Below are 13,386 nucleotides of genomic sequence, written 5' to 3' on the forward strand. Positions count from 1 at the left end.
TTAACTGCTTTTTAAACTGGTTTTTGAAGGATATTAACTAAGCAAATAATAGTGCATACAACCTGCAGAGGTTTAAAATGAAGCTGTCCTCAGAATTGTGATAGGACTGGACAATGCATGGGGGTCTGCACTATGAAAGGACAGGACCTGATGGCCCAAAAAGGTTTTTTTTTGGTTCTCTGGTGCTACATTTAACTGTGGGACAAGCTGACAGGCAAGATAAGTTTGGCAAATTGTGTTGACTCTCTCACAGTCACTTCACCAGCTTGCACAAAGGTGTGGTCTGTACACAAAGGGACATTCTGCAGGAAGGACTTGTGCACATTTTGTTTATTCTAAGAGTTCATATTAATAGCACAGCTATGTTGCAATCTGAGGTTCATCTGCTGGCTTTGCAAAATGCAGTTTCAGTTATTTTGAAAAGTTTTTTATTACACTGGTCAGGTTGCAAGGAATAAAAAACAAAGTTCTGTAAGGATTTTCGTTCTTTGGCTGGGGTGGTCTTGTTGGAAGGTCTCTGGCATTACAAGTAACTCATTGCAGTTCCTTTGGCTTGTGCAATGGGCTGGGGGGCACAGGAGTCTCTCCTGCACAGAGAGCCACCTGTCATGACGTGATGTGACAAAGGGTTAATGCCAAAACCAAACCAGGCCAGGTGAGACCTGTGCTGGTTCCTTGTGCTTTAGGCCAGCCCTGTGTGACCTTCTGACACAGCCAGTGCCATACAAGCATGAACTTGGGCACAGTCAGAATGATCTGCTGTTATCCACCATCATCTGTATCCATCTGAGTTACCAGTGTCCATCCCTTCCAGCTGTATTTTTCACTGGAAAGCTTAGCAGTATTTTTATAATGTTGCTCTGATGCTCTTAAAAAGTTAAACAGGATGTGGATGATCTAAGGTTTTGTTAAATATGTTTCACTGTGTAATAGCAATCCCACAACATATATAATAATAAAATTAGTCATATTGCAGTGTCACTGTGAGATGCAGTTGTTTTGCTGTGTGGTCTTGCTTTCAGAATTTCAAGTTGTTCTGAAACTACTTTGCACAGACAGGGAGAGCAGCATGTATAAGTGGGCTGCTTTGTGGTTTGTGCAAGAATTGAGCAGCTTTACTGTGGGGAATTTCAATTCTCAGTTTATCTGCAGAAAACTTGGACTCAAGGGGTTATAAAAATGCTATTCTAAGTGGTATAATCCTCTTAATCCAGAGCTGAAGGACTTTCTTGTGGAAAGCTTCATTGTGTTTCCATTTTCCTGCCTGCCTTGCTGTGTTTAGCTCTCTATTCAGGGGAATTATCAGCCATTTCATAGAAAGAATTGGTGGTTGCACACTGGCACATCTTGCCATAAGGATTTTTAAGCTCTCAGCTTCTCATCAAAGCTGAACTGAGGAGGTTTAGACTGGGTGGGTGAGCTGCAAAGCTGGTGAAGGACTTGGGAGGCCTGGGAGAAGTGCAGTACATGGTCATCCATGGGTTGAAGTCTAACTGGCTGGGAGCTGAACATTTTTGGGGGTTGACAGGGGGGCTGTGTTTGACATCTTCAGGCCAGGACACCAGAAGAGGATGCACCCTGTTTTCCAGGGGGCACAAACCAGAGGGTCAGTGCTGGGCTGAGAGGAGCTTGCTGAGGTTCAGCAAGTGCAAAGGCAAATGCAAAATCCTGAGAAGGATAAATCTTGGAATCTCTGCTGGTCAGAGCGACCCTGAGATGTGTTAGAAAGTCTCTTCCTATCCCAGCAGTCGAAGAAGGAGTCAGAACTCTTCTGTTCTTGTACTCAAGGTTGTTTATTGTTCCTTATCTATAACATTCTTTCTCCAACCCGCCAAGGTCTGTCTGGCAGGTCGGGTTGAGGCACACTGCCCATCCTTGGGGCAGTGTTATCTTTGTATACTAAAAACTACATGTACTTTATTTACTATAACTTCCCACTACCTATCAGGTATATCAGACAGTGAGTTTCTACTCTAAACCAATCTAAAAATGCCAACATCACCCAGAAGATGGAGTCTAGGAAGAAGAAGGAAAAAGGACAGGGTATGCCCAAATTCCTCCATCTTGGGGCACCAAGCCCCCATTCTAAAAACCTCAAAAAATATTTTTCACCCCATGACAAACTATTATTCTACTGAAACTTTCTTGACTTGTAATTCTTCATATAAAGGTTGGAAATTGGTTTTTTCCATGGGTCAAGATCAAAGGCACAGGGGTCTTGGGCTCTGTGCCAGGGTCTCTGAGCCCCCTGTCAGGGTCTCAAGTCCTCCAGGGCAGCCAGAGGAATTTCCTGGGTTCCACCAGATAAACTCCATCATCTCTGCAGGATGGGGACTGCATCTCTGGACAGCATGAGTGCAGGCTGGGAGTTGTGGTGGATAACCTGTGCTCTGCAGTGCCCAGGGCTGGCTGTGTCTTTCTCCCTGAATGCTCCTGAGCCCACAGAGCCCAGGGATATTCACAGGCTAAAGCGAGTGGAATGGAAGACTGATGGGAAAGGGGAATGGAATGGAAGGGTCTGACTGCATGGTGAAGGATGGGAGAATCGGGGCATTTAGCCTGAGGAGGAGAAAGCTCGGGAGGGATCTAATTGCAGTCTCCAGCCACCTAAAAGAAGTTCATAGAAAGCAGAGGGCCAAACCCTGAGGCACACAGTGACAGGACATTGCATTAGACAAATGGTTCTAATTTGCAGCAGTCGGTTCTGGCTCAGCACAAGGGAAAGCAGTTCTGTCCAGGGAGACCCTGGCATCTCCATCCTTGGAGGCCTTCAGGAGCAGCATGCTCTGGCTTTGAACCTGCCCTGCCTGAGCAGGAGCGTGGTTTGTGTGCCCCCTGGAGCCCTTCCACTCTCAGTTTTTCCTTGAATCTCTAATTCTGCCTGTGTGGAGTCTTGCAGTACAGAGTCCCTGGCAGCACTTGAGCATGTGAAGCCCATCTTTCCCTGGAGCTGCTGCCAGAGGAGGAGGGGAGTTTGGGTGGTCGTTGTTATGGCAATTGGCTCTTTCCACAGATCCAATCCTCATCTGAACCCTTTCCTATCCAGCACAAGGAGGGATCCAGCTTTCAGGCTGTCTGAAGGAGCTGTCCCCACCTCTGTCCCTCCCTCTCTGTGGGCAGGAGCTGCCAGATTCTGTCCTGATCCTCTTGCCTTGTCTTTGGAGCAGCTCCCTTGTGCTGAGAATTCTGAGCTCTTACATCTCTCACTGTGGGGCATTTATACTCTGCATGAACATTTCAGGTGCTCTGCTCTGCATCCTCTTCAGTTTTCTCCCTAGCTGCCTCTCCCAGGATGAGCTGCAGTATTACAGTATTGGTCTCAGTGACAATCCAGGGCTGACCTTCCCTGGTCAGCTTCCTTTCCCCTATTCTTGTGCATCCCAGGGCTCACATCAGCCCTTCTGCTGCAGCCTGGCTCTGACAGGACAGTTACATTTGGGCAGTAAGGTGGTCTGTTATTTCCTCCCTTCTCTCTGTACCAGTGTTTATTCCCAGTCTCACACTGCTCCCTGTCCTCCTGAGCAGCACCAACAGCTGCTTGTAGGGCTGAACTATCCATGGTATTGATGCAATAACCATTTCCAAAAATAATTAGATTGAAGTATTTCTGCAGGTTTATTCTGGTCAGCTTGCCACCAAACAGTGAGGTAAGAGGGAGAGGGCTGTGGAGGAAGAGCTGGGTCTTTCCCAGACAATGGCAAGCTACTTTCCCAGCATGTGTCTCCCACTACCCCATCCTCTGTCCTTCCCATGGGATCTCCTCATGGGATTCCACCCCAACTCCAAGCTGCATTAAAATCCTGTGGCCATGTGCTCTGGAGTCAGCACAGTGGTGTGTTTCAGTAGAGGAAGCTACTTCCAGGACCTCAAATGTGTGTGTGCAGTTTCTGGTCCTTCTTCTGCACTGTTATTTCTTCTGTCATTCACAAATTCTATTAGTTGGATTGTGTCTTTCATTTGCAGGCCACTGATGTAGTGTTTGATAGTGCTGGATCTTTGATGAGGCCCAGAAAGACCCAGAATGTCACTGACCAAAAATGAAAGATGTCAGTGGATAATGATTCCCTTTCACAGTGGCTTTTTGACCCATTTCCTGAGCTTTTTAATTCATGCTTTGTGGTTGTTGGATACTCCTTGGAGGGTCTGGCTTTTACTAAATAAATCCTTCATGTGGTAGTGAAGCCAGTGCTAGAGAAGACTCTTAAAACTGTAAAGATACTTTTATCAGACAGTGTTGGGGGTTAGGATTTTTCCTTTTTTTTTTTTTTTTTTTTTTTTTTTTTTTTTTTTTTTTTTTAGGGAATTTTCTCCCATTTGTTGCCTAAGAGATGATAACAACTGTACACAAGAGAGACAAAAGATGTAGCTGGGAAGAGGAGGAGGAAGAGCTGGGGGCTTTGGGAAATGCAGGGGTACCATGAGGTTTTGGCTGGGGGTGAGGGGCTGGGCTCAGCTCTGCTCTCTCTCTTGGAACCAGAGTGGCACAGGTGTGTCAGGACTCTTCTCTGGGCACCCTGTGCCAGGGCCTCCCCACCCTCACAGTGAAGACTGTGTTCCTCTAGCTAATGTAACCCTGTGCTCTGGCAGTGTGAAGCCATTCCACCCCTTGTACAAAATCCCTCTTCAGCTCTCTTGGAGCTCCTTTAGGGGCTCTAGTGGCTCTCCAGACTGAACAACCCCAGCTCTCTCAGCTGGTGTTCATAAGAGAGGTGCTCCAGCCCACAGAGCATCTCCATGGCCTCCTGCACCCACTCCAACAGCTCCACAGTGGTTCAGTTTTGATATAGAAGAGGCATGTATTTTTTGCTAGTGAAGTAATGCACTAAAAAGTAATTGCTCTTAGTAACTTGTAGGTTTGAAATACTGACAAAAGTAATGACAGGTTTGAGCATCAAGGGCCTCCACATGCATCAGAGAAACCTGATGCTGATTTTAAAGATGCAAATGAGATTTTTTTGATACTGTGACTCAATCTAAAATAATATTAACACATAGAATGTGTGTTTGAAGAATACTGCAAGGTTCTTTGATTACCTCGGCATATGGTTCAGAGTGCCCATCCTCCATCTCAGGAAGTAGATTATTTTTCATCTTGTGCTGGACACAGAGTGTGACAGAGACAAGATGTGGCTCAGTCATTCAGCAGAATCAGAACTCTGTCTTACAGGCAGGTTTCACCAGTCTCATGGCAGGTTTCAGCAAATGTCCTGAGCCAGGGGTTTATTAGCTGAAAGCTGTGCACTCTGTGGGCTAAGTATGTTCAATGGGATGGGTTTTACAGTAAAGCCTTGGTAAAACCACTGGTTTGAGCCTTGGCACTGATAAATTTTTGGCCTTGTGCTGGCAGTTGTGCTGTAGGTCTGTGTTAATTCAGGATAAACAAGGTTGGAAGGAAAGGAGCCCTAACACCATAGGGTAACTGGGAGAGGCTGTTTCCTGCTGTGTGATGGAAGAAAATTCCTTGGTTCTTTCTCCTGCATGTCTGATTCTCTTGTCACAGGGATGGTGGTGAGGGCTGTGTGTGTTTTCCTGCTAGCTGTTCTCTCTCTTGCTGTGATGCGCTAAGAAATGTGACCAAAGCTCTGGAATTGTTGTGGACACGGGTTAGAGCTCAATCAGAATGAATTGTGTACCTCTGGTGGGGAGGGCTGAGTTGGATTTCACACAGTCACTGAGGAGACATAAAATCCTCAGCATCAAATGCTGTATATCAAAAGGGGGCTTTGTGTAAGGCACAGCATCACCTGGAGCTGTTATGTTTATGAGGTACAAACTGATGAATAAATCCTGTGCTGGAAAAGCGGCTGCTGCTCATGGGAAGTGTGTTACCCAGGGTGTGACTGAGATGGCTGGGCAGCATCACTCTCCCAGTTCCCCACTCCTCACTGTGCCTGTGGCATATACAGGTGATATATGGTCTCCTCAAGCCAGGTCTCATAAGCTCTTGGAGATCTTTGTCACACCCAAGATAGCTCACTACCTTAGAAGGCATAAAATCAGCAGGATGGCTTCTGTGGAGGTGTTAGAAACAGAAAAGTTTTAATAAAAGGCAAAATAACAAACTTTTTGCAGAGAAAAACCGAGCCAGGTGTAAGAGGTCCTTGCCCCTGGTAAAGCACCTCACAAAGGCCATTAGTTTCTTTGTTCTCTTCATTTTCTAGTAAATTGCTAAGGCAGGACTTTTTGGCTTCTGTCCAATTGGCTGTCCTTAAATTTGAGGTGAAGTCCCCCAGGTCCTATGAGGTGTCTTTTTCACTAATTGAGGAAAGAAACTTCTGGGCTTTTTTCCTTTTCAAAGAGACAAAGGATAGTTTTGTCACTCCATCAACAGGGGGCACATTCCTATATACAGGTAGCTCTGTTTAGCCTGGATAATCCTCAGTAGCAGAGGTCTCATTGTTCAGGCATTCTCCAAGTTAGGGCAGGTAATAAACATGACCTGTTAGCAGGTATTTTCCATCTAGGCTGTTTCTGATGTTAGTGTCCTTCACCCCATGTGAAAAACGCCAATCACTTGTTTTTAAAAGTTTAATAGTACTAAAATGGTTATAAAAATAGTAATATAATTAGAGTAATAAAAATTTGGACAATTGGGATTAGGACAATACAAGACAATAAAATCAAAGAGTTAGGGACAGTCTGGGTACCTCTTTCCAGGCAAAATAAGCCCAAAAAAGGACCCACGTTAACAGAGGATTGACCCTTAAAAGCAAGAGCCTGTTGCATATTCATACACCTCATCCATGATGAATCAATTCCATTCAAACACAGGATTCTGTCTGGGCAGTGTCATCTTCTTCCTCTGAATCCTGACGGCGTCTTCAGGGCTGAGCGAGGCAGGAAGAAGTTAATTTCTTCTGATAATGGAGCAATAATGGAGTAATGGAGTTTTTTTCACTTTCTCTGGGAGATTTAGGTGTCCTGTGGCTGCTATCTCACTGGGAGTCCTCTCTTTAAAAAAACTATCCTACATAGCATAGTTTCTATTTTAACATTTTGTTATAACCAAAACTATATTTAACACACTACTTAAGAAAATTAATACAGCATCAGTTTATAACATAACACATATAATATTCATTTTCATATTTGCAAAAAGCCAATCATAAAATACTCATTTTTCACACCCCAGGATTCCTGTTGAGCAGAGCCATTGAGGTGCAAGCTGTGCAGGCTGGCAGTGGCTCTGGCTGCTCCTTTCCTGGTGTGTGTCTCACTGCTGCAGCCCTTACCTGTGCAGAAGGAAGCACTTGTGTCTGGGAGACCTGTGAGACATCAGCTGCAAGGGCAGGAAATAATTGGCCATTTCCAAGCACTGCTTTTCAGCCACTCAGGGTGTCTCTTCTTTACGAAAACAAAGAATTGAAGTGGATAATAAACCTTCCATGTGTGAAAAATGAGTATTTCATGATTGGCTTTTCACAAATATTAAAATTAATACTATATGTGTTATGTTAGAAAGTGAGGCTGTATTAATTTTCTTAAGTAGTGTGTTAAATATAGTTTTAGGTTATAACATAATGTGAAAATAGAAACTATGCTATCTAAGATACTTTTTTTAAAAGAAAGGACTCACACCAGATAGCAGCCACAGGACACCCAAGTCTTTCAAAAAAGAAGAATTTATTGCTCCATTATCAGAAGAAATAAACTTCTTCCTGCCTTGCTCAGGCTTAATGATGCCGTCAGGATTAAGAGGAAGAAGCTGACACTGCCCAGACAGAATCCTGTGTTTGAATGGAATTCATGCATCATGGATGAGGTGTATGAACATGCAACAGGCTGTTGCTTTTAAGGGTTAATCCTCTGTTAATGTGGGTCCTTTTTTGGGCTTATTTTGCCCACAAAGAGGTACCTGGATGTCTGTAACTCTTTGTTTTTATTGTCTCATGTTGTCCTGATTCAAATTGTCCAAATTTTTATTACTCTAATTATATTACTATTTTTATAACCACTTTATTACTATGAAACTTTTAAAATTTTAAAAACAAGTGATTGGCGTTTTTCACACGTGTCCCTAATTCACCAACTGAAGCTTTTGTAGCTCCTGATACCACAAGTAATTCTAACATGCACCCTGTGAGCTCAAAACACTGCATTTATCCTCAAAAGAGGTAATGTTGCTAAAAACAAAATGCAGCAAACATCAACAAGGCAACATAACAGCCCTAGTTGTTACACATCTATCCACACATCTACAGTGGATAAATGCATAGGAAAGCCTATGCATTTGTTTTGCTTATGTAGGATTTCTTATCTGTCAAATGAATTTTTGATGGCAGAAAGACATTTTGGGATTCTGAAAAGCATCTGCCACAAGGAGACCATCCTTTCCTTGGCCCTTTTTTGTAGATGCTCCCCTGCAGCCTGTCAAGCACAGGCACTGTGCTCGGTGTAAAAGTACAAGCTGGTGTTTAGAGTTACAGTTCAGGGAATCCAAATTCCATCCTCTTTTCCCGTGGTGCTGCAGGACTGCTGTACAATGGGGCTTATTGAACATCCCTCTGTCTCAGCTTACTCTTAGTTTAGTGTTTTGCTAACTGAGCCTAACCAAGCAGATCTTTAAACAGCAGGGCTGCAGAAGAATAATGGGCTATACCTGGTTCAGTGGATTTTCCTGAATGGAAGTACATTGTGGAGATTAAAATCTGACAAAAGGATCTGGTGTTGGAAATGATCCAGCATCACTGACTCTGATGCTGCTTGCTTGAATCACAGTAAATCTTGCAGGTGCTCTGTAAATTTTGCAACCTGCCTTTCTCTTGTTTCTGTAAATTGCTTTGAATGTGCCATTGCAATTGAGACATTTTGATAATGGACTAATGCAGAGAAATCAAAGAAAATTCACAGCAGTGCTGGTTTCCTTTGCCTTCAGGTGGCTTTCAGGTTGGCTTTCTGTAATCCTGAAAACTCTCTTCAGGAATTCTTAAACTTACAGAGCTGGTAAGGAGGTGACTTGCAGCAAGAAGAAGCATCTCCCCCTGCATGGAAGGGATGCTCAGGTGTGCTGGGGTGGAGCTGCTTTGCTGATACAAAAAGAGCATTTCTCTCAGCTCTGTTTCCAAACACGAGGTGGAGAGATGCTGCTGTGCAGCTGCTGCTCAGGCATGCTTTCAGCAGGACATCTCTCCAAGGAATTTCAGGGAACAACTCCTTCCTTCTGGCTTAGATGGTAAAATAGCATCTGACAGCTGGGACTTTACTGTGCCCCAAAACCAGGGATCAGATGGTGCTGGAGGAGCTTTACAGTGGGGTTGGATGCAGGATGAATGGGATACTCTAGCATGGTGGAAACACTGGAGGAGGACTCTTCCAGGGCTTTCAAACTGGTAAAACAGCCTGTTCCCAGTGAGCCTTTCCCTGCATGGTGTCAAAAGGAGAGTTGGGAATTCTTCAAGCTGTGCTCCGACCTGGAATTTCTTTTTAGGCAGCCGATGTCAATCCTGCTGTTACAAATGGATGTTGCAGGTTTTCTGTGCAGAATACCCACCCCAAAGAGAGGTTTTTAGAGAAAAATTACAATTTTCCCTTTCAGATGTCATGCTTGTGGCTAAGATCTCATTGGAGATAGAGTTGTTTAGATTATACTGCAATAATAGCTAAGTACAATATTCCATTACCCCCCTTTAAAGTCCAATGCAGGAGACAAGTCTGTTGTGTCAGCACAGTACTGTGGGGTTTGTTCTTTCTTTTTCATTATTCTTCCTCCCAGGAATAAAAAACAAATGGCTTTATCTGCTTTTGAGCCTTATTCCTAGACAGGATACTCTGTGTTGCTTTGCCAACCACATTTTAAGGAAAGGATGGTACAGTTGCTTGTAGTTATGACAAATTAGATGAGTAGCACCAAGTCAGTTTTTTTAATCTAATTTTGTTACACTACAACCTTCATTTGGCTTAATAAAGTACTTAAATAGAGCTGTATTCCTTAAAATAGAGCTGCTTGCTTCCTGGAACTTGATGTAGTTGTGTTTCAAATATAAAGTATTAACTGGAACAAAATGGCACAGTTTTGAGTGTGAACTAAGATGCTGCATGTGATTGGAAAGTTTTTATTGCTAATCTGCTGAGCTTCTGTTTAAAGCTCACAGAACCAAGCCTCATTGTGAAATTTCTTCTGATAGTGTTTTAAATCATAAGGTGAAGGAAATGAATTGCACACAGATGTAACTCAGATCTCCTCAAGAGAGAGGCATTTGTGGTGTGGTTTGTGAGAGACTCTTGTGGCCCCAGCATTCCTGAGCAGGCTCCCAGGCTCAGCTGGAAGTGGTCCTGCTTTGCAGCAGTGGGGAGAGCCTGGCTTGTGCTGGGGCTCACAGCAGGGCAGGTGTGTGGGGATGGATAAATGGGAGCCTGGGCTGGGCTGCTCCAGTGTCTCTGCTCACCCAAAGAGGGCTGGGGAGGCTCCCCTTTGCAGGGGGCAGGATCCCCACCTCAGCTGGAATTACCAAGCAAATCCATCACCAGTGGAACAGAAAATTATGTCATTGCTTCAGAGAATGAGAAAGGAAGGCACTGCACACTTTCTTAATTGGCTTTTTTCTTTTCTTTTTTTTTCTTCATTTACACTGAGAGAGAACAAAGTGTTAAGAGTGAGGAGATTAGAGAATACTGGCTACATTGTTAATGTGGTGGGACAATGTATTTTTGGAGTGTTAATGCAGTGCTAGGTAGAGAAAGGAAGTGGGGAGCTGGGAAGCAGATCCCCTGCTCACTTTGGCATTGTGGTGGCGCTGGAAATCAGAAATGAAGTAATAGGATTTCACTGTCTGGATCAGCCTCTGGCTGTCTGCAATGTGCTCAGGAAATCACTTCCCATCTCTGCTTCCATTTCCTTGGCTGTCATTGAGCACAGCCACAACTGCCTGCTCTGAGTGCTGCAGCTGCATTAGAGCAATAAAACACGGGGGAGGAAGGAGTCATAGGTGTGATTTATGAATCCAGCAAGGCCAGGCTGAGCTGCCTTTAAACAGCTGAGGAGATCAGAGTGAGGGAAGGGTCTCCTGAAGCTGAGCAGGTGCTGGTGTACACTGTCCATGCCCAGGTCTGCCAGGAATTGAAGCAAATCTCCCCAGCCCTGTCTGAACAGGGGCAGCTCAAACCAAAGTTTCTCTCCCACGATGCAGAGAGTCCTTCAAGCATTTGCTGCCATTGGGATTTTTCAGGAAAAAGTTGCTTGTTCAGTTCTTCTGTGTGGATGTTTTATTAAGAGGCTCTGCATGGGTGTTTCCCTGCATATAACTACTTACAACATGATTTTATACTGGAAGGCAGTAAAAAAAAAACAACTCAGTGAGATAAGATATTGAGATAAACAATTATGAGGAATGTTTATACACTGTAAGAGTCTCCTAAATTTGATAAGCATCAGTTCAAGCCAATATACCCCATGGTGCTAAAAAAAGAAAAAAGGAATCAATATTGCAGAAGCTTTTAGAGAGAATTTATGAGCACTTTGTTCAGGATCAGTTCATGAAGACTGAAGCATAGCTAGCACTGTGCACTTATGGAAATGCTTACTGAGAAATCCCTTGTTGAATTCACAAACTGTTTCAGGGAATTAAATTGGGAAATATGGAAATGGGCTTTTAAATTTCTTTTTTCCATTTATTAGTGTATACTCAGAAGAAGAAAGTGCTGTAATAAATTATCAGACTCCTTGGAGAAATGTGGCTGAATAGGCAGCAGCAGTGAAGTGTAGTCCCTGCCAAAGTTCTTGGGCATACTTGCTCCAGTTTCTATTTTACAAGATAAGTGGATTAGTATGGACTGGTGTGTGGTAGGAGTTCCCCTTAAGATAGATTTTCACTGTATTTAGGTACTTCCCAGTTAAGATTTGTAGCATAAATAGATACTAACGTGCAGCAGTCACTATCACCTTTCAAAGAGCTGGAAGCTGTTTCCTATGTCAAGCCTGATGCTTGCATGATATGATGCTTGTTTCAGGTATTACTTACACAATTACACACAAAATCAATTTATAGACACACAAACTTACAGACACAAAATCTATTTTACATCTCTTGTTCCTTCTGATGGCAGGATTCTTACTGAAGCACTCATGTGGCTGTCTGTATAGTGAAACTTAGTTTTTATATGCACTTTAAAGGTTTCAATGAAAAGCATCAAGAATCAGGAAAATCTTTGGTTGAACAGATCATCATTAAGTTACAGCTGTGTTGTGCCTTTCTGCCATCCTACACCACAAAATCTCCCTCATATTTATCTTTATTTCCTGGTGGTTGCATAGTGGAGCGCAAAACTCCACAGCAGAACCTGAGAACTGTGTTTGGAGAGTGTCCTTATCACACCCCAGCTGGGGAGCTTTGATCTGGTTCTCTAAATGAAAGTCCAGTAATTGTGGTGAAAGGAGAGGATGGAGCAGGCTTTGGATGTGTGATGGGTTTATTTCATTTAAAACACTGTACTGAAATTATTTCTACTTCTTATGATTATTAAAGAGCCTCAACAGTTTCAGGCTGCAGCCAAGCCAAAGCTAGCTGGGTTTGTGTTAGGAGGATTATTCAGTTGAAATGTATAAAAGCTCTCTTAGTCACTTCCATTTCATGGTGTTTTGTGTCATCAAAGTGAAATTTCCTTGTGTTTGCCCAATGTAGTTCATGGTTTTATCTTTACTGTTTTCTCTTTGTTTGCTTTAAGGGGGCTGATTTCAGGTTCCATCAGTAATTGTGGGAATTGGTGCTGCTTTATTAATGCTCTGTAGATCATGGGTTTCATGTTTGCTACTTGCACCTCCCTCTGCAGCAGCAGGGAGCACTTGCTTGGTCCCTTTGGGTGCTGCAGAGCAAAGAGGCATTGGGCTGACAACCAGCAAAGAGAAAACAGCTCCAGAACTGCACAGAAACTCACATCTCTGCTCACTGGCAGTAGCTTTTGCCCTAAGGCAAGGTGACAGTGGCATGTCCTCACAGCAGGAGGCAGCTAAGCATGATCAATACAGGCAATAGGAATATCTGCATGCCAGATCAAGGGAAAGCTGTTTATACTCCTGGTGGTACATGGCAGTAGGGATCTCTCCAGCTGCCAGCAGGTGACCTGAGTAATGCTGTCAGAGGTCTCCAGGGACATATGGGAGCACTGCAGACCCAACCAGAAGGTGAAGGGAAAGCAGAGGCTCCCCATGCTTTGTTGGAAAGAACACAGGCTCCTTCTGATCAATGTTTGAAGTGGAAGTGTTCCCAGGATCCAGCAGCCTGGGTTTTGACCTTTCTGCATGGCTGTTTACCAAATTTGTTTGTGATTTCTCTGAGCCACCTCTCCGCTGGCTTGCACTGCGGCATCTCCATCTGTGCCTAGGAGGGCTCTGATGCCAGACTTCATGAGGGCATTGGTCACAGGCTGTAATTTAGACATTAATACTCTCTC

General features: G+C 43.8%; 1 protein-coding gene across 13 annotated transcripts in view; it reads left to right on the plus strand.

Annotated features, from left to right (window-relative positions):
• The window catches only part of RABGAP1L (RAB GTPase activating protein 1 like), a 227,286-nt gene that overhangs the window by 194,838 nt on the left and 19,062 nt on the right, over positions 1 to 13,386 (plus strand). The gene's annotated exons all lie outside the window — the stretch shown is intronic.

Source organism: Haemorhous mexicanus, chromosome 9, assembly GCF_027477595.1.
Source record: "Haemorhous mexicanus isolate bHaeMex1 chromosome 9, bHaeMex1.pri, whole genome shotgun sequence".
Lineage (NCBI taxonomy): Eukaryota > Metazoa > Chordata > Aves > Passeriformes > Fringillidae > Haemorhous > Haemorhous mexicanus.